Genomic DNA, 18,489 nt, shown 5'->3' with positions numbered 1-18,489 from the left:
ATCACGGTAATCAGAGAGCAGTTAAGTAATTCCACACAGTCGTCAAACACTTTAATTATCAATAATAAATTGTACGTAATACATAGGATTTTGAGGGTTGTCACATTCTCCGCCTGTTAAGAGAATTTCGTCCCGAAATTTAGCGCGTGGTTACTGAGGAAGCTAGTTAAGTTGCGTTGGTTTCCTGATTTTCCTGGGGTGTCACATCATCCCCCCGTTGATTTGGAATTTCGTCCCGAAATTCTGCAGTAGGTTCAGTCTCAGTAGTGGTTGCGTTTTTCTTAAACAGCTGAGGGTACTTGAGTTTCATTTGGTCTTCTCGTTCCCAGGTATACTCTGGGCCACGACGGGAATCCAACGAACTCGGACGAGAGGTATTCTGGTGTGCTTGAGAATCTTAACGTCTTGATCCGTAATTTCTACTGGTTCCTCGACGAATCGCAGCTGGCCGTCGATAGTGAGCTCCTTGAGAGCAACTATGAGGGTCTCATCTGACAGACACTTCTTCAGATTCGACACATGGAATACGTTGTGAACTCCACTGAGTTCTTCAGGTAGGTTCAGCCTGTAAGCGACTTTGCCAATTTTCTCAATGATCTCGAACGGTCCGACATAACACGGGTTGAGCTTGCCCCGTTTGCCAAATCGGACTACACCTTTCCAAGGTGAGACTTTGAGCAGCACTCGATCCCCAACCTGGAACTCGAGTGGTTTTCTTCGCTTATCGGCATAGCTTTTCTGACGGTCACGAGCTGCAGCCATTCGCTGTCGTATCTGAGCAATCTTCTCGGTTGTATCTACTACGAGTTCTGGGCCAGTGATTTGACTATCGCCAACTTCTGCCCAACAGAGAGGTGATCGGCATTTACGTCCATACAATGCCTCAAATGGAGCGGCCTGGATGCTGGTGTGGTAACTGTTGTTATACGAAAATTCCACTAACGGGAGATGCTTTTCCCAGCCGTTACCGAAGTCGATCATGCATGCCCTAAGCATGTCTTCGAGAGTCTGAATGGTGCGTTCAGATTGCCCATCCATCTGTGGATGATAAGCGGTGCTCATGTCTAATCGTGAGCCAAAAGACTTATGTATAGCTTGCCATAGTTCAGAGGTAAAACGAGCGTCACGATCAGAAATGATGGAGGTTGGCACTCCGTGCCTTGATACCACTTCTTTTAGGTAGATGCTTGCTAGCGTAGAAAACTTATCCGTTTCTTTGATAGGCAGAAAATGTGCAGACTTGGTCAGTCGATCCACGATCACCCAAATGGTATCGTTTCCGCGTTGAGATCTGGGCAGACTCGTAACGAAATCCATGGAAATTTGCTCCCATTTCCATTTAGGTATCTCTGGTTGTTGGAGTGGGCCTGATGGTTTCTGGTATTCGACCTTGACTCTAGCACAAGTCAAGCATTTACTGACGTAGGTCGCTATGATGGCTTTCATACCAGGCCACCAGTATGTAGTCTTTAGATCGTGGTACATCTTATCCGAACCAGGATGTATTGAATAACGAGACTTATGTGCTTCATCCATCACAAGCTCGCGTAAGTCTCCATACAGCGGAACCCAGATGCGTCCGTTAACATAGTAGGCGTCGTTTTCCTTTTGTTCTAGCCGTTGCCTCGATCCTCGTAGGGACTCAGCCCTGATGTTCTCTGCTTTCAATGCTTCAACCTGAGCATCACGAATCTGAGTGGGAAGGTTAGATTGGATGGTAAGCTGTAACGCACGTACCCGCCTAGGTATAGTATCCTTTCGACTGAGGGCATCGGCCACAACTTTGGCTTTGCCCGGATGATACTTGATTGCGCATTCATAATCATTCAAGAGTTCGACCCATCGACGTTGACGCATGTTTAACTCCTTTTGCTTGAAGATATGCTCGAGACTCCTGTGATCGGTGTAAATGGTGCACTTGGTACCGTACAGGTAATGTCTCCATATCTTAAGCGCGAAAACAACTGCTCCCAGCTCCAGATCATGAGTAGTGTAATTTCTTTCATGAACTTTAAGTTGGCGTGATGCATAGGCAATGACCTTGTCGCGTTGCATCAACACGCAACCAAGTCCTTGGATGGAAGCGTCGCAATAAACCACAAAATCATCTGTGCCTTCAGGCAATGAGAGGATAGGTGCGCTACAGAGTCTATCTTTCAAGTGCTGAAATGCGGACTCTTGTGCATCACCCCAACAGTAGGTAACACCTTTCTGAGTCAGTGAAGTGAGAGGTTGCGCAGTCTTTGAGAAATCCTTGATAAACCTTCTGTAATATCCTGCCAAACCCAAGAATTGGCGGATTTCTGTTGGTGTACGGGGTGCAGGCCAGTTCTTGATCGAGTCAACCTTGGATGGATCAACATGAATCCCATCCTTGTTTACCACATGGCCCAGAAAATGGACTTCGCGAAGCCAGAAATCACATTTCGAAAACTTGGCATACAGCTGCTCTTTACGAAGTAGTTCCAGAATAAGCCTCAGGTGTTGCTCGTGTTCCTCCTGACTCTTAGAATAGATCAGGATGTCGTCGATGAAGACTATAACAAATTTATCCAAGTAAGGATTGCACACTCGGTTCATGAGGTCCATGAAGACCACAGGTGCATTCGTCAATCCGAAAGGCATAACCAGAAACTCATAATGGCCGTAACGAGTCCTGAATGCTGTTTTGGAGATGTCCTCCTCTCGGACTCTCAGCTGATGGTAGCCTGACCTTAGGTCAATCTTAGAATAGAAGCTCGACCCTTGCAACTGGTCGAACAAGTCATCAATGCGTGGGAGAGGATAACGATTCTTCACAGTCACCTTGTTGAGCTCGCGGTAGTCAATACACATCCTGAAGGTACCGTCTTTCTTCTTTACGAATAACACTGGAGCTCCCCATGGCGAAGAGCTAGGACGTATAAAACCCTTTTCCAAGAGTTCTTGTAGTTGTGTGGACAGTTCTTCAAGTTCTGATGGAGCTAGACGATATGGTGCTCGAGCTACTGGCGCGGCTCCAGGAGCTAGCTCGATTTGAAACTCAACTTGACGATGAGGCGGAAGACCAGGTAATTCCTCAGGAAATACCTCGGGAAAATCGCGCACAATAGGGATGTCTTCAATTCTCTTCTCTTCCGTCGATGTGTCAGTAACGAGTGCTAAAACGGCAGTGTGGCCCTTTCGCAAACACTTCTTGGCCTTAAGGAAAAAGATGATGCCTTCGACAGCACCACTCTTGTCGCCACGAATCATGAGAGGTTCTTCACCAGAACGAGGAATGCGGACGATTTTCTCCTTACAAACAATCTCCGCTTGATGATGAGATAGCCAATCCATCCCAATAACAACGTCGAAACTACCCAGTGTGATAGGAATAAGATCGATAGAGAATGCCTGACCAGCTAAGACGAGGTTACAACCTTTAACTACGTGTGTGGCTTCAAGACTTTTACCGTTAGCTAGTTCTACCGTGTGTTTGGTGTTCAGAAGTGTTGGAGTGCGCTTAAGCATTTGGCTAACTTTTACGGACACATAACTAGTATCGGCACCCGAATCGAACAAAATAGTAATAAAGAAGTCGTCCAGAAGAAACTTACCCATTACAACGTTGGGATCGTTCCTTGCTTCTCCCTGACCAATCACGAACACACGACCTTGGGCGCCATTTCCATTATTGTTACCTTCATTGTTGCCTCCGTTGTTGTTTCCATTGTGGTTCCTGTTTCTTTGGTTATTGTTCTGGTTTTGGTTCAGCTGGGGGCAGTTCCTCTTAAAGTGGCCTTCAGCGCCACATTGAAAGCATCCTTTGTTGTTACCCTGTTGTTGCCGCTGCTGGCGTTGATTGGGTGGGGCTTGCTGTTGCTGCCGGTTCTGATTCGCTGGATGCTGACTCCTGCAGTCCCTTGCCATGTGACCAGGCTTGTTGCATCGATGACAGTTGCCTTTACCACATGGCCCACTGTGGTGCAAGTTACAGCGATTACATTTGGGGTGATTTCCCTTGTATCCACCCTGACTTTGATTCCCAGAAGACTGCTGACTGGGGCTCCTGTACTCATCTGTCTTTCGCTGCTGAGATTGAGCTGAAACAGAACCCTTTCCCAGATTTCCATCCCACTTGCGCTTATTGTCGTTGGGAGCATCGGAAGTAGTGGCGCTAATACGCTTTGGCAGCCTGTTCTGCTCAACTGCCTGATCAGTGAGGCGATAAGCCTACTTGACGACTTGCTGTATAGTGCCAAGGTTAGCTGAGGTTACGTGGCTTTGAATTTCTGGCACCAAGCCCTTAAGGTACAGCTCAATGCGTTTGTAGGGAGGGTCCACCATAGTAGGACACAGGATGGCCAGCTCGTTCGACCTCTTCGTGTATGCCTCGATCTCAGACCCCGTCATCTTCAGATTGAAAAAATCCACTTCCAGCTTGTGGATGTCGTCACGACTGCAGTACTCTTCTCTAATCAGTTCTTTGAAACCGTTCCACGGGATGGCATTAGCAACCGCCAACCCAAGCAGTTGAACCTGTGCTTTCCACCAGGTTAACGCAGCACCCTCGAGTGTTCCAGTAGCATACTTCACCCTGCGATCTTCAGGGCATTCACACATCTCGAAAACAGACTCGAGCTTCTCAAACTAGTGAAGAAGGCCTACAGCTCCTTCTGTGCCGCTGAAAGTGCTAGGTCGGCAATCCATGAAGGTTTTGAATGTGCACACAGGAGGCTAAGCATGTTGACCTGTGGTGCGAGAATAAAAGACAAGGTTAAGCACGAGGGTTGATTCGCGAAGGTGGGATCTAAACGTCCTAAGATGGGTTGAAGTAGCAGGTTATACCTCCTGCAGGAACAGCTGCGAGTGCCTCAGCAACTCGTTCGTTGATCAACGCCGTCAACTGGGCTTGAGTGAGGTTGATACGTCCTCCGCGTCCGCTCATGATCTTCATAATGAAGCAACGTAAGTGAGGAAGTGTCGCGAAAGTGCATAAGTGTGGGACGACAGTAGAGAGTAAGCACACAAGGTTCAAATAGCAATTTTCACATTATCCAATGCACAGTGTGAACTATTTAACCGAAAGTATAACATATATCATACCACCTATGGTGTCGAGTCTTGCACGTGGAGCGATGCGTCGTTGTGGATCGTTGAGCACTGTACAGGTTATAGTCTGGTTTTATCAAAAATCTTTTCCTTTTTTAAAACCAAGTTCACTATAACCAATGGCTCTGATACCAATCTGTCACACCCCCAAAATCCACCATGCGGAGTACCACCGCTTGGAGGCGTGACGTGACCAGGATCGAGCCACCAATCATACTGAACAACATATTTAAGTAAATAAAACCAACCACAATACAATTGGTGACCAAAAGCCAGTTAACCAAGTTTTAAATTAAACAGCGGAAGCATAATACATGATACCAAAATATAAGTTCATAGTCCATAAGTTTAAAATCCAAAACGTAGATTTAATAAGTTTATAAGGATCAAGTGTTTATTACGGAACATGACAGTCCGTATCCCACAACGACTCCTTCCTCGTGCAAGCTCCAAGCATTTAACGACCTGTAAGGCATGTAACAACGAGTCAACAACAAAGTTGAGTGAGTTCACGTGTAGTTGTTTAGTTTTAAGTAGTTTCTGAAAACGTGGTTTGTCTTTCGTTGGCGTAATTGCCGTGGGGGTTACCCCGTAGTTGAATGTAAGATTAACCAGTTCATTCTTTATTACCCAAACCATTTCCATGATTAGTGGGGGCTTCCCCATGTGAACTACTAGACCGTATGATATCGACTACTACGCAAGTAAGTTGTGCCCTACATCAGTGTCTATCATCACTGATGGTTTGCCATAATCCATTAGTACACGCCCATCCGACTGGCACGGTGTGAGGTTTGTTAAACCTAATAGTGCTATTAACTAATGACCCGCTCGCCATTGGCCTCGACGATTAAGTCGATATAAAATGAGGGACTTATGATAGAGTTTTGTCTAGTAAGTTTTAAGGTTGTTGTCCTACCCAAGGAGGACGAACGTACGTAGTTCTCCCGAAGAGAATACGCAGGATTAATACTGGCATCCTACCCGAGGAGGATGGCCGTACATATCCTACCTAAGTAAGATATGTAGATTCCGTTTTAATTCTTTAACCCATTCCCAAACCACCGGGAATCCCATGCCTTAGAAAGTGTGTGAACTCACCTTGGTTTGCTCGGTTAGATTCTCAATATAGCTAATAGTCAAGGTCGGTCAATCACGTCCTAGTATGATTTACCAGTTAGTCATTTAGTGGCTTTCAAATAGAACACAAAGTTCCTACACGTATCTATCACATAACATGCATCTCTTTAACGGTTTATGCCCTCTAAGTTTCCCATCCATTCCCCACTCAAAATCAAACATACGATAATGCACATAACATATATAACATGTTAGATCATTCACGGATAGCATACTCGACATTTAGACACGCAAGTCACAACTTATCTCAATTCAGCATTTATATTCAAAACCGGCTGTTTTCGGACATTTTAATAAAATAGTTAAGTTATTCCAAAAATTCCCATATTTTTACAGGATGTCTTAAACGTTCCATATTTTATTGTGTGAAAATATCGGGGTCCGGTTCACTACCAGTATTTTATAAAAAATCATATTCCGGACCGAACTCAGATTTATGAATTTCTGACCACAGTCCACGGAACAATTTATTAAAAACTCATCGAGTGTCCGATTTACGAAATTCCAGTGGGGTAATTACACATGCATCGGTTGTCATCTACTGTACAAATTTCATGGTCCGATTCATCACAAAACTCAGGTTATGACCGAAAGTATGACACCCATTTATTGCTGTCAAAATTCAGCTTAAGTTGCTGTTACAAATTAATACTTTAAAAATAGTAAACGATGTCCAAAAATTACGATTCCGGTGCCATTAGAACCGCATTTCATAATAACATATTTTAGATTCAAAATATCGGTTTTTCGTTGAATTTATGCCCTGTTTACAGCCTGTTAAAGGCGGCTGAAAATACACATCAGCAAGCTGTTATCAGTCTAAAGGCTACTAAAACGCACACATATAATTACCATTCATTCTAATAATGATTTACAACAGGTTATAAGTTATTTACAGCAAACTAATACTCATATATTTCAGATTTATCTTGTATTACCATGTTTCATCATTATTTACTCTTTAATCAACAAGTTCATCACTCTAGCAAGACTTTTTAGTTTTGATTTTTAGTGTTCACGATTTAACCGACAAAACGCTTATTAACCACTCTAGACAAGATCAAGAAGAGGTTTAGAGTCACTTACTACTAGCTCGAGGCTAGGGAAGATCAAAGGCGTAAAAGTGGTGGATAAAAGCAATCTAGAGAGGTCTTTCGAGTTCCAAGCACACCGGGCTTCCTACTTCACCTCCTAGCACCTTGCTATCACCTTGGATTGGATTGAAGTTGCAAGAATATGGGTGGTGTGTGGGTGGTGTATGGTGGCCGGTTGTGGGTGAGCCGAGAAAGGGAGAGAGAGTGAAGTGAGGGAGTGTGAAATGATGGAGTATAGTTGTGGTGACCTTGGCCATGCTTTTATAATCACTTCATATATTTTGGTGAGTACTACAAGCAAAGATCTATTAAAATAATACCATAAAATCTTTAGGCAAGATTTGAGAGTGTGGTGGGTATGGTCCTTGTGACCGAATCGGTTAGGGGGGGGGGGGGTTTGGTTGTAACTTTTCCAACTAAATAGGTGATGGATAGTTAGATTTCAAGTATTATGTTTATATATGTTAGCTATGTGATTTCTAGTGGGTCTCAGGGTGTTCGGGGATTACGACAAGCCAAGAAATAATTAAACAATGTTTCTAGCAATATTTTGGTGTCCTGGGTAATGTCCGGTTGTTCGTTTAGATACCGGCTCGTTAGAGTGTTTAATTATTCCGTAAGGCGTCTTATACATATATTTTTGTAACACAATTAATTCCTAAAACATAGGAAAATATTCAGGACCATTTAGTCAAGTTTTCTGCACAAGCCAAGTACGTTAACAAACACATGTAAGTATATCACGGTAATCAGAGAGCAGTTAAGTAATTCCACACAGTCGTCAAACACTTTAATTATCAATAATAAATTGTACGTAATACATAGGATTTTGAGGGTTGTCACAGAACCCAACCCTCTCTCTCTCTCTATATATATATATATCTATCCATATATATATATATATATATATATATATATATATATATATATATATAGGGGTAAGATCAAATAAAAAGTTGATTTTGCCTAAGTAGGATGAGAAGGAATCTTAGCCATTCATTTTTCAAATCAATGGTTAAGATGAAAGTGTAGGAGAAAGGAGGAGTGCAAGGGTATATTGGTAAAATCCTATTTATGGACTTTCTCTCTCCACATGCAAGGCACATGCATATTTCACCCCCCTTTTTAGACGTTCATAATTTTTTTTATACGACATTATTTTTTCATAAAAATTTCACCATAAAATCGAGCGTCTTTTTATCTTTAATTTGAGTACCATATTGCTATATAAAATATGAAGACTAAAAAACCCACTAAAATGTGTTGTATTTCTATGTTGTATAACATTTTTTGTGCTGGATTTTTGTACAGTAACGGATCATCACCAGAATGGTTGCACATGTAAATCGGTTGCAGCTTTGAAAGAACAACATGAAATAGGCACACTTTGGTAATCTACATGGAGCTAAGGCTATATATTTGTTTTAACTATATATATATGTATCTCCGTTCTGTTAGTTTTGCAATATGCATGCATGTATGTATGTATTATTCTTGCTCATACATCTCTTAAGAGTCATACGCCCTTTTACCCGCAAACAACCTGATGTAATTGTTTGTCCGCTTAGAAAACGAAAAAACCAGAAGCATAATGTGTATTGAAACAATTTCGGGATCAAATTATTTGAATTCATTTTACTCTTAATCAAACCATCAATATATCTAGTTTTGTGCTAAATTTTTTGTGCTGTATTTTTTTTCTTAATTTTTTGTGCTGGATTTTTTTGTACTACAATTTTTGCTGAATTTTTTCGTGCTATATTTTTTTGTACTAGATTTTTTTGTGCTATATTTTTTGTACTAATTTTGTGCTATATTTTTTTGTACTACATTTTTTGTGCTATATTTTTTTTACTAGATTTTTTGTGCTAGATTTTTTTGTACTAAATTTTTTCGTTGTATTTTTAAAAAATAAAAGGGGTGCCACATGTCATTTTCACTCCTATTTATAAGGACTAAAATGCCATTCATTCCTACTTATTAGGAGTGCCACATGTCATCATCACAATCCTTCTTAGGCTACTTAGGCAAAATTCAGTTTTTAGTGGATCCTTCCCCTATATATATATATATATATATATATATATAGGGTGGGTTCATGAGTGAACAATAATTTATTTGTGAACAAAATGAACTTATCCTGACCATTGATTTTGTAGATCTAGATTTTTTCTTTAGTGGCAAGATTGTAATTATCTTTTGTAACTTACATTTATTTTAATGGACACAAGGGTATAATTGTATTTTTCTATCTTCATTTAATTAATTGAATTTTTCTCTCTCTTGATTTCTCTTTCCAATTAAAAAAATATTTAATTACATTCTCTATATTTTTTTTATCTCACATATTACCTAACTTAATATTTGATAATTTAAAAAATACAAACATTATCAAATATTGTTCCATCTAGAACACGATTAAAAATATTTAATTACATTCTCTATACATATATGTATTAGATCAATGTTTGATGAAAAGATGTATAGTGGAAACAATATGTAGTAATACACAAGTGTATAAGTCTGGTATATACACTATGTACTTGAATAATACACAGGTGTATACGTCTGGTATATACCAACCTGTATACACATATGTACTTGAATAATACACAAGTGTATAAATCTGGTTTATACCGACCCGTGGAAACAAGATGTAATAATACACAAGCGTATAAGTCTTGTATATACTGACCTGTATACACATATGTTAAAAAACATAATTTAATTAGGTTTAATATTTAATTTTAAAAGGAACATAAGAGTTTATTTAAAAAAAACATTATCCCTTCAATCTCTTATAATTAAAATAATGGAGAAATAATTAAAAATGAGAGAGAGAGAGAGTTAAGAGAGGAGAATATTAAGGGATTTTAATTAAAAGTGTTTGGCTAATGTCAATCTTACCCTTTTAATCTAAAAAATGATCAAGGGTCAAGATTAGTTTACTCAGTTCACTTTCAAAAAGTTGTTCACTCATGATCCTAATCCTATATATATATATATATATATATATATCATTTTTTATAAATAGATGTAGAAGCCAACAAAAAGCTGGAAAAACTATTTATTTAACTAAAATAATATTTCCCTAAAAACCAGTACATGCATATAAATTTTACATACTATTTATTCGACTAAAACAGTTTAATGTTTTGAATGCTTAGCAAGTCAAAACCGTGAAATTAAACCTTAGTGGTTGTTTGGTCTGCTTTGATTTCCTTTCTTTGACGGATTAGATTATATCAAAACTGGACCGTGAATACCTTACTCATCAACAACCGAAATGCATATTAACTGTTTGGTTTGGTTTGATTTCCTATCTCTGACGGATTAGATTATGTCAAAACTGGATCGCGAATACCCCCCTCATCAACACCCGAAATGCATATTAACTTTTACATACTATTTATTCAACTAAAATACCTTTATGTTTTGAGTGCCCAACAAGTCAAAAACATGATTCAAACCTTAGTAATTGTTTGGTCTGGTTTGGTTTCCTTTCTCTGACAGATCAGATTATGTCAAAACTTAGACCGTGAATACCCTACTCATCAAGCCATCAAAAATGCATAGTTTTATGTTTTGAATGCCCATCAAGTCAAAACCGTGAAATCAAACCTTAGTAATTGTTTAGACTTGTTTGATTTCCTTTCCCTGGCGGATTAGATTATGTCAAAACTCAAAACTGAACCGTAAATACCCTACTCATCAACACCCGAACAAGCTACCAACGCACATAACACTATAACTATTTCAAAGGTACCCAAAACAAGAGCTAAAAATCCATAATTAAGAATTTAAGATGAGAATAAAAGAAACTACTAGATACACTTTCAAGTCCAAAATTATTCAATAAAAAGATATAATGGTCAAATCAGGTTGTAGACCATCTCTCCATCCATACTTTACTCAAAAGCAAGCATCCAACAAGCAACAGCAACACAGGGCAGCCAAACTGTACACAATCATCAGTAACAAAGAAAGTCAACCCTTTGACCCATTCAAAGAAACAATTTACAGCTACATCACTATCTTGATATCTTATTTTTTGAAAACGTATTTACTACATCATTTATTCATGGAAGTAAAAGTTACGCAAAATAAGTAGACGGGTGAAGTCATCTCAACTTTTATCGTTCCTATTTTTTTTTTTATAAATTTCTGCTCAAACCAAGATCACAATGCTTTCAAAACATGTCTCTTTGTTATATCATATTACCATTTGAATGATATAAACAGAGAATGTGGTAATGCCTACCATTTGTGTGCTCTAAAACATTGAATGTGGTCAAAGAAAATGACTTTTTGTATAAACATCCAAATTTAGTAATACATTCAATCTAGCAAAAATGTAGACGGTCACGTATGTTTACTTATACGAACTGAAGATGTAAGCACATGTATTCTCCACCGACTTCAGATAAGCTTTATTCACGTGAGTGCACATGTGGAAGATCAAAAGATCACACACAGCACTGACATATTCTCAATCATATAAAAGGGCCTCCTCGACTAGATTAATAACTTTTTCATTGGTGAAAATTACATTAATCTAAAAACAAATTTCATGATTCATATGACCATTTGCCCCGTGTCACTCAGGCATCTCCGCCAGTATCAATTGAAACACACAAAGCCAACATCAAGCAATCTAGATCCGATCTAACTGACAACTACATAAAAAGGGCAAAACATTAATTACCATCCTTCCATGAAACCGGTACTTTGCTGCTGTTGTTGCTGCTGAGGAGGGTACCCTTGCTGAGGGGCGTACTGCGGAGGGTACCCTTGTGGAGGGTATCCCTGCGGAGGGTACCCTGCTGGCGGGTAGGAGTCTTTTGGGTACCCTTCTGGCGGATAACCTATAACAACAATCAATTAAACAAACACCATTCATAATAATTCTAAAACGATTACAAACAAGATCTAAACGTATCAATGGAAGGAAAATTAGAATACGAACCTTGTGGAGGAGGAGCACCGACAGGTGGTTGGCCCTGATTGTAGTAACTCATGATGAAGATGAAGAAGAGTTGGTTTTTTATGTAAAGTGGGATTTGGGGATTTTGTTAGGCTTTATACAAGTGAGAGGCGTATGGCGGTTCAAAAGGGGGTAACTTAAGCGCGTCAAAGGATGGGGTAATGCGATAATATATTTATTTAACTAGCCTAAGATCCCGCGACTTTCGCGGGTGGCTTAACACAAACATATAATATCTACCGGCATTGAAGCCCATGTAGATCATCATTTTTTTTCTAGGCCTTTCCAAACTTAGGCTTCACGTCTGAGGGTTAAAACAGGTCTCAAACAGACAATATACGACCCTAACTGGTACAAACCCAAAACCCAACATAGTGATCACTTCCCTCACCAAAAACCTGTTACATACCAGCGAACCTTTAATAGATCAACGAAAGGTCACTGTTTTCATCTTTTGATTGACATCAAGTTTATATAAACTTCAATATCTAAATTCTTATTTAAATTCATATAGTCTAAGATCCCGCGAGTTTTACGGGTGGCTTAACACAAACATATAATATCTACTAACATTGAGATGAACTTTGTAATGATATAAAGCTATTGATTTAATTTCTTCTCCATTCTCATTCAGCTCCTCATTTTCCGTTCAGAGTCTTCCAACTCAAAATATAGTGGCATTGACGTAGTACCTGTAGCATGTAGATGTAGATGGCATAATAACTGTATAAAAAAATTGATACCTATGAGTAAACAGTAAAATAATTTATACTTAAATTTGATAGCTTGTTGATATTTATAAGAATAAGGGGATAGATATTAGAATAGATTCTAAACTTCAAGTTAGCTGTTGTTTTCAATTTGAGAATTATGAAGAATGAGCTTTATAGTGTCCTGTAGAAGCCAATGATACTTATATTTTATCTTATCAATATATAAGCCAGTTAGTTTAGTTGTAAAATCGAATAGCCACTATGTGAGAAAGAAAGAAAGTATAATAGTTTTATTATGGTACTCCATGTAAGAAACAAAGTGCATCATATAAGGATAAAAGACAAATATATTACCTTGTTAGCACACAATCCCCGCACCAGCTAGCATGGAAATACTCCATCCTGACCCTAGACAAAAAGAAGTCAAGTATATGAAGAGAGTTACATACATTGGTAGCTCAACAATAAGTTTTGTAGAGATTATGGTAACTAAAAAAAGAAAAGAACACCTCAGGAGCCGAATTAGTTGACTTTGGGGGTAGCCATCTTGTTCCAGCAGTACTTGAGAATGAACGGGTTGAGCTGGCGAAGCAGGAGAATCCTCCCCAGCCGCAGCCTCCTTTAGACTCTCCTGCGATGCAGGCATTACTGTCAATATCATCATTCCTACCGTGATCAACCTCCAACGATGAACCATCCATATCCGTTATTCACCGATTCTAAACCGCTATTCCCTAAATCAGTAAAATAAAGCAAAGTAATTGTATCATGAACACATCTTTGAAAGAGGAATTGAAAACCCTAAGATTAAACAAAGAATCGACTCGGAGTTCTCAATGAGTATGTGCGACGTCCCTCTTTAGGGCTTCCAAGATGGATGAGGGAATGAGCGGGAAAACCTGATGACCTTATCATTTATGCACTTCCAAAGTTTTATAATTAACCAAACACTTATAAAACCAAGCTTTTATATAATTCTCCAACTTTTATTTACTTGCAAATCTCATAACAGTTTCAAGAGCTTAAATATTTACTTGGAAATCTCATAACATTTTCGAGGGCTTAAGGAGGGGGTTTTTTTTAATCCAAGTATAGATTAAATTTACCTTATTCAATCCCAGGCTTTTACAAAATGCACCACTAATTCCAGAGATTTTGAAAATAAGAACTACCAAATATATTTACCTGAACCCGCCCTTCGGTACTCTCGTCAATGCCATCCCATGTATACATGTTTATCAAAATAGAAAGAAACAAAGTAATAATCAGTCATAAAAATTACATTTATAAAGATGAGCTCAACCTTCTTAGAGTCTAAAGATCACTTGTTATGAGGGAAATAATCAAAACGAAATATATCGTAGTCAAGCCTTACAAACTTAGAAGCGCTAATAATTTTCTGGGACACTAAATTTGCATAAGTTTTAAATTTGGAAAGCAAAACTTTGACCCGTCTTTTTTATCCAACAATACTTTATAATAGAAAAACAACGCGTTCATTATGATAACACACACAATGTCAGCCCTTATAGCAGCTCTTTGACCCGTCTTTTTTATCCACTAAATTTGTATTAAGGACAGCTTGAACCACCCGACACAATCAATGAACTTGCTACGTAGCAGAGGTTGATGTTTTGAATGATACTCTAGGCTGATTGTCACACTCATGTTCAAGTTTTTTGAGCGTTCACATCCCACCCTCTATACATAATTACATATTTTATCTCAAAATTTTAGAGAATAATATAAAGAAACGATATAGCATTTCCGATGCCAGCCACCACAGTCATTAACGACCACAAACCTTTGTTAACCACCTTCTTCAACAATAACCACCATCACACTTCATTGCCACCTACCACAACCCCTCCGCACATCCATCTTTCATCACATCATAGTATCATACCAATCCATGAGCCCCCACCTCCACTCATTATCACCCTTCAAAGGTTGAAGCAGAAACCAAAATTTGATTCAAAGTTTGAAAAAGGAAGTCAAAGCTAATAGATTAGGTTTGTTTTCTAACTTGTTCATATCGTACTCAAGAAGACAAATGGTAAGAGGAATCAATGTGATAATTGAAAAAAAGGCTACTACCATGGAAAACCAATGCTAACTAAGTTGTATCTGAACTTATTAACACTTAAGAAGAAATACACAAAGTAAGATAAAAGAATCAACAAAATTCAAATGAAACTTTACCTTTCTTTTAATGGAAACATACGTGCTAAGAACAGGTTTGAAAAATGATTCTAATCTGTTAGAGAGAGTGACACATCAAAAATTAGAAATTCAGAGAAAAAATTAATTGAATAAATGATTTAGTTGCTTTCTTACCAGTTCTGTGCAAACTTGTTATTGGAAGCTTTTATTCTCTACTACCTAAATTTAGAATCCATAACCAGTTTATATACATAAACTAGTTTTATCAGCTTTTTCCATCCAAGAAAATAAAACAAATCCTCCATTCGGAGAATGGAACCGTATAGCATATTAATATGTTATATAATTTTTATAAAATATGATTTAGATGAATTTAAAATACACTTTCGATGACTTTCATCCAGATCGACTCGTTTACATTTTAGGCTATTTTAGTTTATTTTACCAGCTTGACCCGCTAGAAGTGCTAGAAGTATAACATAACAACACATTCATAAGTGAGTGGGTCAACATAGCTACCTATAAAGATAACTTATAAGTTAAATGTATTAACAACTTTAGCTGTAAAAGGTAACATCTACTCAAGGTTTTTTTCATCATGCATCTACATAGATTGATGATAGCTTACTCTTTTTATTCCAGCTTAAAACTAAGTACGAAATATCAACCATTCGACTACTTTACGTTTTTTGTGAAGTTAGTGAAAGGTCAAATTCCAATCTCTACCCCTAATAAAAATTAATCAAAAGGTAATAAAATACGTAAACTTAGTAGGTTACAAACTAAGAATAACATACCAGTGGCCTGTGAAATTTTTTGTTAGTTGTTTTTGCAAATGGCGTGGATTGAGGTTTTGTGGGTGAGATTGTAGCAGTAGGAGCTAGCACAGCAGTGTTGAGTATAATAAATGTACCCTAGCAAGAAGGAAGAACATTTTGAGTTTTCCTCGTGCAGACCGTAACGATGTTGGTAATACGACTGGGTAAGTGAAATCTAACTGTAGTATTTCAATTAGATGAAATTAAAAGGAAACAAAAGACACTTACCAGAATTAAGTAAAAAAGAGTCGTTCGATCCATGCTCCACTTCCACAAACTCTGAATCAGAAGCTTTTAGATCCTCACCAGTTACCTTCCCTCGTTTTCATCGATTCCACGTGCTTTTTACAGTACTCAATAACCTTCGACAGGATCTTGCTAGTGACATGTTGACTCCCTATAGTTGACATCATTTTGAATACATTAGTCGAACAAAATTTGTAAATTCATATCATGGCTATTTAGACATGTTTACTTATAAACGGGCCGGTTCATGTTATGTTTTCTCTCTCGAACGGATCAAAGTTGTGTTGTGTCAATATTTTATGCAAAAAATTTCTTAAACCATTTTATATAAACAATTTATATGATTTTATTCTTGTAATCATATTTGGCACACAAAAACTTAGAGATGAGAAAAATTCAGGGGCAAACCACACAGGACTCTCATCTCTTAGTTTTCAGGTCCATACTGGCGGTTCTTGGAATACTACAGGACTCTAAACTGATAGTCAGGGGCAAACCACACAGTCTCAAGCCCAATCACACACAGTGTCTCATGCCCAGTCTCAGTCACACACACAGTCTCACGCCCAGTCTCAAACAGAGTTTCCGACCCAGTCACATACATAGTCTCAGGCCCATCCACAAACACAGGCGCAGGCTCAACCACTGTGCTACAGTTTATTTATGAATGTTGTGTAGTGTTTTGAGATTAAAAAAAATCTGAAAAAGTACTTAAACAAATACAAATGTCTAAAATCAACTTTGGGGCAAATATGGTAATCGAAGCTTCTCTAGCAGCCATAGTCATGGATCTATCTAGCTGAACACATTTCACACCAATTAGCCAATATCACAAAGTTACACATTTCTCTTAATGCTATCCTCATCCTTAACTATAGTTGTTTCTCCTCTTAACGTAACAAAATCATCAAAAAAAAAATTAAAAATTCTAAAAAATAATTCAGCACATAGAACTATTAAAATTCAAGATTATGACATAAGTTATGAATTTAATGTTTAAGACCATCAGAAACTAACTGTTGGATACGATTGGAAAATAGAGCAAATAGTTACGAACCTCTTTAACCATTTTGAAATAAAGTTCAGAAAAACAAACTCAGTTGTGATAATTTGTAGTACTGAACAACTAAACATCCACTTATATTGTAAAAAAAAAAAACACATGGGTAATAAAAGTCAGTTTTATTGAAGCATTTCATCAAACACGTGGCATGCGTCTTCAAACCATTCAATTTTAAACAAAGTAAAGAATATGAAACCCAATAAATGTAACATACCTTACAAATGAACATTCAACATCAAATCAATTGGAGGATTCTAAAAACCCTAACAAAAAAACAAATGCATATTTAACATTAAATCGATGAAAGAAAGTTAAAATGAAGCAGGATAATTATACGAAAAACAAACCTTCGAGATGAAGAAATCGACACATGTTGGGTAAAAACGAAGCGGGAGCCAATCGACTGTAACGCTTGCCGGAGGCCACTGTGGTCATAAGCGAGACCGCTATTCTAAACCCTTGACCACCGATGGTCATCCTCGTCGCCGGTGGCGAGTGGTGTCGCAACAACAGCCACCACCGTCTCTATCTCTAACACTCACTCCCTCTCTCTTATTGCCATATATCGACCATTTCCCTCTCTCCAAATGCCTGAATAAAGATCCATCATTCCATCAGATTGAATCAGTAACCTCGAAGAACTGGTGCAGACTCCTCTAGGGTTTACAGAGGATTATGAAAGGGGAAGACAAAAGAAAATCGATGATAATGAAAAGGGATGAACGAAGGAAAAGGAGAATTGGATGGATCTTCAAGATCTGAAAGCATGTTGAAGATGATAAAGATACCTAGATGAGAGTTTTTATGTTTGATAGAATTAGGGTTTTTGAATGACACGGATGAGAAGCCGTGTTGAGAAGCCGCTTATTGAGAAAATAAAATGCCGCTCAAAATCAATAGAGGAGGAATATCACATTGCCACGTGGCAGAGATTGGCTTAAGTTACTGCCATGTGGCACCAAAATGTATTGTTTTAATATAGATAATAGATTTAATCAATACTATATTATATTTGATTCTGTTCCCAATAGTCGTTATGGAATTACAAGTCCTGGTCAAATACAAAGTCCCATAAACAAATCCTATATTTTATTTTGTTATCCACTATGCTAACGGAAAATGTATAATATAGCTATTTTTATACGATAATTAAAGCTAGTGTAACATGTCTATGTAGTTCATACATATAGACATT

General features: G+C 38.1%; 1 non-coding gene across 8 annotated transcripts; it reads right to left on the bottom strand.

The window, feature by feature from the left end:
• Window positions 1-11,032: 11,032 nt before the first annotated feature.
• LOC110878015 lies at window positions 11,033-18,161 on the bottom strand. 8 transcript variants are annotated; one of them, XR_004868331.1, is made up of 12 exons: window positions 17,642-18,159; window positions 17,509-17,557; window positions 16,214-16,382; window positions 15,965-16,081; window positions 15,342-15,386; window positions 14,190-15,261; window positions 13,514-13,738; window positions 13,359-13,412; window positions 12,984-13,014; window positions 12,274-12,689; window positions 12,013-12,172; window positions 11,033-11,265 (listed from the first exon to the last, which is right to left on the bottom strand). It is a non-coding gene; the product is annotated as an uncharacterized LOC110878015 (transcript). The 8 variants fall into 8 exon arrangements; XR_004868330.1 differs by having other exon boundaries at window positions 12,274-13,014; window positions 17,642-18,161; XR_004868328.1 differs by lacking the exon at window positions 12,984-13,014 and having other exon boundaries at window positions 12,274-12,983; window positions 17,509-17,548; window positions 17,642-18,160.
• Window positions 18,162-18,489: the final 328 nt, after the last annotated feature.

This window comes from Helianthus annuus, chromosome 9 (genome assembly GCF_002127325.2).
Source record: "Helianthus annuus cultivar XRQ/B chromosome 9, HanXRQr2.0-SUNRISE, whole genome shotgun sequence".
Lineage (NCBI taxonomy): Eukaryota > Viridiplantae > Streptophyta > Magnoliopsida > Asterales > Asteraceae > Helianthus > Helianthus annuus.
The sequence above is the reverse complement of the archived record's forward strand: the minus strand, read 5'-3'. Positions and strand labels throughout refer to the sequence as shown.